Here is a 7,521-nt window from a genome sequence, read left to right as displayed (position 1 = left end):
ATCTCGTTTATTAAAAAGGGTTGCGCCCCTTACTATTTTTTTTTGTAATTAAAGATTTCTTTTTCATGCCCCTTGGGCAAAGACAATTAAAAATCAAGGTTTGAGTTTGTTTATATTTTGATGATAGTTTACATTTTTATGCGTAGATTTCTTGCTCAAAATATTCATGCGTATTGTCTACCTTGAATGCTTTTTCCTTTATTACACGCTTCACCTTTCTAGCCTCGAAACATTCCAAGAACGTGCAAAAAGTACTATATTTGTTTATCTACACAAATACTTGTCGTGCTTTGAGCTCGAAATTTCATTCAATTGCACCTTTTTCAACTTCGTTATTTTCAAAATCGAATATTACTTTTACCTCATATCTTTGTTATAAAATACTTATTTGGCATGTAACCTCGTTAGTCTAGTTATTTATTGTCATTGATAGTAACTTTTCCTCATCCTCGAGTATGGTCTCGGGGTTGTGAGGTCGAAACTTATTTGCAAAAAATTTCCAGCTCTATCTCGACTTATAAACTTTTGTTGGTTTATCTAGAATTCCAACTTGTAATCGTGTCGATTAGAGTTTGCTAGTTTGCTCCAGACTTGTTTAATTTGCATTAGGTTAATGATCCATACAATGTTATTGTTTTACTTCTTGTTTGGTTAATAATCCATACACTTTTATTAATATTATTTCCTTTTTCATTGATGCTATATTTTTGAGCTTATGGTATTATCGTATACCACTTGTGCCCCCCTTAATATCTTACGATTGCAATCTTAGGTTATTCTATTTTGAGAGCTCGCAAAAGTATAACAATAAAAATACACAAAATTTGAATAAAAGTCGGTGATTTATTGATGAAAGACAAAAATTAAATACAAGCTGGGTTACAAATGAATAAACATCATTCCTACATTACTGATAATAAGGTCGTAGATGGTCACCATTCCAAGCTCGTGGGGACCAATTCTCCATTCAATCTCGCTAGTTTATAAACACCAAGGCGAATAATGGATTCAATTTGATATGGTCCTTCCCAATTAGGCCCGAGCACACCCGCAGAAGGGTCTCGTGTGGCCAAAAACTAGCTTCTAAGCACCAAATCTCCCAATCCAAATTTTCTGTCTGGAACCCTCTTGGTGAAGTATCTCATAGCCCTTTGCTGGTATGCAGCCTTCCTTAGTTGGGCTTTGTCTCGTCTTTCTTCAATTAGGTCTAGAGTTTCTTCGAGCTGGGATTGGTTTAAGGTCTGGTCGTATGCCTCGCATCTTATTGTTGGGATTTTGACCTCAATAGGTAACATAACCTCGTAACCATAGGCCAGGGAGAAGGGGGTATGTCCCGTTGAGGTCCGTGCTATCATTCTGTATGCCCATAGGACTTGTGGTAGTACTTCTGGCTATCTTCCTTTAGCTTCTTTGAGCCTTTTCTTAATAGAACTATTCAAAGTTTTATTTACCGCTTCAACATGGCTGTTCGCTTGTGGGTGGGCCACAGAGGAAAATCTTTTGATTATCCCATTCTTTTCACAGAACTGGGTGAAGAGGTCACTGTCGAACTGGGTCCCCTTGTTTGATACTATTTTTCTTGGTACCCCATATCTACAAATTATATTTTTCACTACGAAATCTAAGACCTTCTTTGAGGTTATGGTAGCTAAAGGTTCAACCTCAGTCCAGTTTGTGAAGTAATCAACAACGACATATTTTACTCCCCCTTTTTCAGTTGGTAAGGATCCTATGAGGTCGATTCCCCATACTAAAAATGGCCACGAGGAGCTCATCATGGTGAGCTCGGTAGGTGGAGCATGTGGGATTGAAGCGAACAGTTGACACTTGTCACAGCGCTTAACGTATTCAAATGATTTTGCTTTAATTGTAGGCCAATAGAATCCTTGCCTAATCACCTTTTTCGACAGACTATGCCCTCCAGTGTGGTCTCCACAAAATCCTTCATGGATTTCTTCTAAAATTTTTCTAGCTTTGGGTGGAGTTACACATCTTAGCAGTGGCATGGAATACCCTCTTCTGTACAACTTCCCTTCCAAGATGGTGTATCTTGGTATGTTGTACATAAGTTTCCTAGCCTCATTCCGGTCTGCTGGGAGGCTTCCAGCTTCGAGGTAGTCAATTATGGGAGTCATCTAGGTAGATTGTGAGTCAATCATGTTGACATCTTCTTCTTCAGGCTTGGCTATGCTTGGGACTGGTAGGAATTCGACCAACACTACATTTAGTGCCTCGACTTCTTTGGTCATGGCGAGCCTAGCTAGAACGTTCACATTTGAGTTTTGTTCCCACAGAACTTGTTCAATGGCACATAACTCAAATTTCCTGAATGCCACCTTAACTTTCTCCAAATAAGCTGCTATTTTAATGCCACGAGCTTGATATTTGCCTAAAACCTGGTTAACGACTAATTGGGAATCACTATAGCAGTGAATAGGCTTTGAGCTCGAAAGCTATTCGAAGTCACGCTAATAGTGCTTCGTATTTGGCCTCGTTATTTGTTGCTTCAAAGCCAAATCGTAAGGCAGAAGGAAAACGATTTCCTGTCAGAGTGATCAAAATGACTCCTGCTCCTGACCCATTCTCATTAGAGGATCCATCAATGTAAAGTTTCCACAGATCGCGGGCTGGGGTTATTATTTCCTCGTTGGTGATCCCCGTACATTCAAATATGAAATCTACTAAGGCCTGCCCTTTTATCGTTGATCTTGGATGAAAGGTGATCTCGAACTGCCCGAGTTCGACAACCCATTTTAACAATCTCCCGGATGCCTCAGGCTTTGATAATACTTGTCTTAAGGATTGATCACTAAATACATGCACTTGGTATGCTTGGAAGTAAGGCTGGAGCTTTCAAGACGCATGTATCAGGCACAAATCCAGTTTCTCCATTAATGGATATCTCAACTCTGCCCCCAGTAACCTTTTACTAACATAGTAAAACAACTTTTTCACTTTCTTGTCCTCCTAAACAAGTATTGCGCTGATTGTATGCTTGGTTGTGGTGAGGTACAAGTACAATACTTCCCCTGTAATTGGCTTGGATAAAATCGGTGATTCGGCGAAGTGCTTCTTAAGGGCTTGAAAAGCAAGCTCACACTTGTCTGACCATTCAAATTTTTTGCCCCCTCTCAAAAGATTAAAGAATGGGAGGCATCTATCTATAGATTTTGAGATGAACCTACTTAAGGCCGCCATTCGTCCAGTTACGCTTTGGACATCTTTATGTTTTCGAGGTGAGGGCATATTGATTAATGCCTTACTCTTATCTGGGTTTGCCTCTATGCCCCGAGCATTTACTATGAATCCAAGAAACTTTCCCGAGGATACCCTGAATGAGCATTTCTGCGGGTTAAAAATCATATTGTACTTCTGGAGTACATCGAAGCATTCAATGAGATCATCTACATGGTTACAGTTATGCTTGGACTTTACCAGCATGTCATCCACATAAACTTCCATGTTATTCCCTATTTTCTCGGCAAACATCCTATTCACTAACCTTTGGTATGTGGCTCCGGCGTTCTTGAGCCCGAAAGGCATCACATTATAGCAATACAAGCCTTTATCGGTCATAAAGCTTGTATGTTCCTGGTCAGGTGTATTGACGCCGTTTTTCGTCAACTTAAATAGTAGAGAAATTAAACAATAAAATATATTGGTGCAAATGAATAAAGAGGAAAACCAGAGGATTTTTACGTGGTTCAGCAGTTAACTCTGCCTAGTCCATGAGTCTCTGTTATTAAGACTTGGGAGTTTTCTGGAAACTTTTTCAGAGAAGAGTTGCCCAGAGTTTTCTCTCCAGAAATCAGAAATCGGTCCTTTACAAATGGTGCTTCCTTCTCTATTTATAAAGAAGGTTGCAGAATTCATTCCCACATATCTTGGGAAGATATTCTATAAATCAATTAATATAATGCTATTCAATGCATTATTTCCTTTATACACGGAAACATCCCATGAAGATCGGGAACAGATAACAGATTAAATGATATCCCATAAATATTGGGATTGTACAACAATAAACATATTCACACATAACTGATTAACCCAGATGATTCATCAAATCTTCGAGATCAACAATTGCTATTAAACATGTCGAGACAATCAATCGATCACAAGCTCGCCGCCCAACTTCACTTATGCTTAAAACAAATAGATGCTGACGATGCTGTCACATCCGAGCTTTCACTTCCCAAGCTTGAGCCATCTCGCCTGAAGGCAATCAGGGAAAAATATATTCATGTGTCATACCATGGCCATCGCGAGCTCAGAGAATGTTCAAGACTACACATCCTCGAGGTCGTTGTTTACTTCAGAGAGATCCGACGGTTGGTTCATATGATGTCCGCATATGTTTTGAGCTCACACCCGACGAGCCCAGTTTTCGGGGTCATAACTTCTCATCTCGAAATCTGGGTGTAACATTTTGCCCTCTCAAAAGTATTAGTTCGAATCCCATGAGAAGGAAACTTTTGAACTGCCCTTCTTGGAAACTGTACCATCAATTGTACTCAAGTGTGGACACATGTTAGGCAGATATTGGATGATCATAGTACTTGAGTATGTTTGCACCATGCCCATGTCTTCTCATCTGCCACCTTTTTGCCACCATTGCCACGCCTGTACTCGTTCGTTCGATCAGATACCAAACTTGACCAACGACCCAGATTAATTCGTCGTTTGAAATTCTTTTGTGGCCTATAAATATGCTTGTGCCATCTTCTTCCCTTACTTTCGCGTTCAGAGTTTTTGGAGAGAAGAGAAGAACAAAAGACCAGAACTCAAAACTCGTTCGGCTCTTGCATGTTCTCCAAACCGAGGAAGCAAAACAACGTTGGCCTGTTCGACTCTATGAGATTGTTCTTGCAACTAATCCTTTGATCATCAATCTCTCTGTATCCACCAGCTGCATTGTGTAAGTATTCGTTCCTATTCTCATATGTTCATATATGTGCTCTATTTTTTCCATGCATGTTCGTGTTGTTGTTGCACTTTGGGTACTAGTTTAGCGCTAGAATGCTTTAGTCAATATCGTGTAGTTTTTAGGCTCATTTGATAATACGAATTTCCAAACCCAGATTTTGCATAAATGATGCAAATATGGCTCTTTTACTGGGTTATCTTGATTTCAAATATCATATTGTGCAGACCAAGAAACGGGGTTTAAGATTAGGGTTTTCAAATTGCACGTTTCCCAAAAATATAACTTTTTGTGTAACCGCCAACTTTTTCCCAGAAAATCCGAGATCTTTCAAAAATAAATCCACTTTCCCCCCTCCGCGTCAAATACATGCTTAGGGTTCGATTCTTTTGATAGCTCAGGTTTCTTCCAAACTTGATCTCGTTCTTTTGATCAAGCTTATTCGATGGTCTCGAGCATTCGAGCTCAGACCATCTCGATTTTTATCCTTAATTTCTTGTATGCCTGGCCCTCACCCTTTTTCTTTCTTGCTAGATGTTGCAGAATTTGGAAAAGCGGTGGGGGTCAATACTTGCGATTCCTTACTCACCGACAACTCCGAGCCCGGAGTCACCCTTTACTCGGAACCAGCGACTGATTCGAGAGCACAAATTGAAGTGTGAGCAAGAGGATACTTGAGCTCATTTTCAATGCCAGATTGACGAGGTCGAAGAGAGAAAGAGGAAGAAACTTAGGGTCAGAATCTATCCAGACCTGGACCCCGAGCTCAGACCAATTCCTCTCGACCCTACTCTCAAAGTGACGGTCGCATTTAAACTGGGAGAACTCAAATTTTCATTGATGGAAGCATCAACAAATCGCCCATCCACCTCACAGCCAACCGCCATTCCCACCTTGAGGGGAGAATTTTTCGAGGCCGAGCATTATTGTAGCTTGGTCTCCTCATTGGTGCAGATAACTAACATCCTAGCTCTCCACAGCCTAGGATTATCAGGCTCACTGAGATGTCGAGCTCCCACTTCCAAAGACCGCAGCTGCCATGCCCCGGGAGATGGCAATCCTGACAACAAGTTGAAGCTCGTGGCTTGGAGCCACGAGCATATGAGGGCAGGGGCCTTATTGCCCTTAAAGTCCTTTTTTAAGGACTTTCTAGATTTTTTTGGGCTCGCGCCCTTCCAACTCTAGACCAACTCATACAAGGTCTTGTCAGACCTGAGGTCGCTTTACCACGAGCTAAAGTGGGAAAGACCTTCACCAAAAGAGATTTTGTATATCTTTTGCTTGAAAAGCAATCCATCTTGAGCTTGGGGAGGAGATGGCTTCTACTACCTCTCAAGCTATCCTAAGGAGAAGAAGATCTTCGAGGACCTATCGAACCATCCTCCCAACTTCAAGCTAGCGTTCTTTTGGACGGACGGCCTGGCTCCCTCCAGATATTATTCGTTCAGGCGAATCCGTAAGTATACAATCCTTTTCCTCTCATGCTTGATTTTTGTTTATGCTCAAACCACTCATAATATATTCAATTCTCCAGCCAACTATCACTACCCTACTCCCACGGACGAGATGAAGGAGCACAAGGAAACTTTGCTTCAACTCCCTTATGGTAGGCGCTCTCTATTGTATCTTCTTCATGAAGATAATCTTCGAGCCTGTGGTTTCCTGGAGAAGGATCAATTCACACATGATAGACCCTACAAGAAGTACACCAAGTGGGAGTTTATGCCTCTTCCAATCGGCAGCCTTCCTCTGAGGCGAAGCTCTAAGGCACGATCCCTAGCTCGCCATACTAGGAGTCTGTGCTCGGGGAGCGTTGCCAATGATGAGGCTTTGAGCTCAAGTGACAGAGGTACAGTCATCCTTAACTCGACTTTATGGTCTCCTTCCCTACTTAAGCATAAACCTGACACTCTGATCTTATGCCCAGATGAAAGGGACAATTTTTATGTATGGTCTTGGGTAGACGATAGGGTCCATAGGTTTGATAGCTGGCTAGGGAAGTACGACACAATGTATAGTCTGAATGAAGTTTGGGATGGAATAGCTGTCCAATATGGGACAAAAGATTATAGGGACCTTTCGAGGCTAACTTCCACATATAGGGAAGGGACTCCCCCTACCTCCTCCGAAGATAGGGGAATTATGTGGTTGCCGAGCACAAGCTCGGGGGAGAGTTCCAGTTAGGTCCCTCGTCACTTGACTTTAATTCCTTTAACTGTCCGCATTATGCTAATTTTAGCGTCTTGAGATCGTTTTCTAATGTGATTTGATGGTGTAGGTACTATGGACTCCGATCTCGAGAACGTGCTCGCCAGGGGTGAGGGGGCCAAGTAGAGCAAGCGCCTGAGAGCCTCGCAAAAATCTGGTCGGCCTACTAAGGTCCCTAAAAGGACCGAGGCGACTCCTCCTCCAGCTCCTACTATTATGAGCCTAGTAGCGGACCCTAATTCCCAGGTCGATGCTTCCACAATAGATGCTCATCCCTTGCCTCCCGCTATCAAGATCCTTCCAACACTCGATCCAACTCTGAAGAAACCGGCGACCTCCAGGGAGCGCCTGCTGTCTATTTCTACTCATGTCAATGAGTATGTCATCGA

Source organism: Humulus lupulus, chromosome 3, assembly GCF_963169125.1.
Source record: "Humulus lupulus chromosome 3, drHumLupu1.1, whole genome shotgun sequence".
Classification (NCBI taxonomy): Eukaryota; Viridiplantae; Streptophyta; class Magnoliopsida; order Rosales; family Cannabaceae; genus Humulus; species Humulus lupulus.
This window is presented reverse-complemented; position numbering follows the sequence as displayed.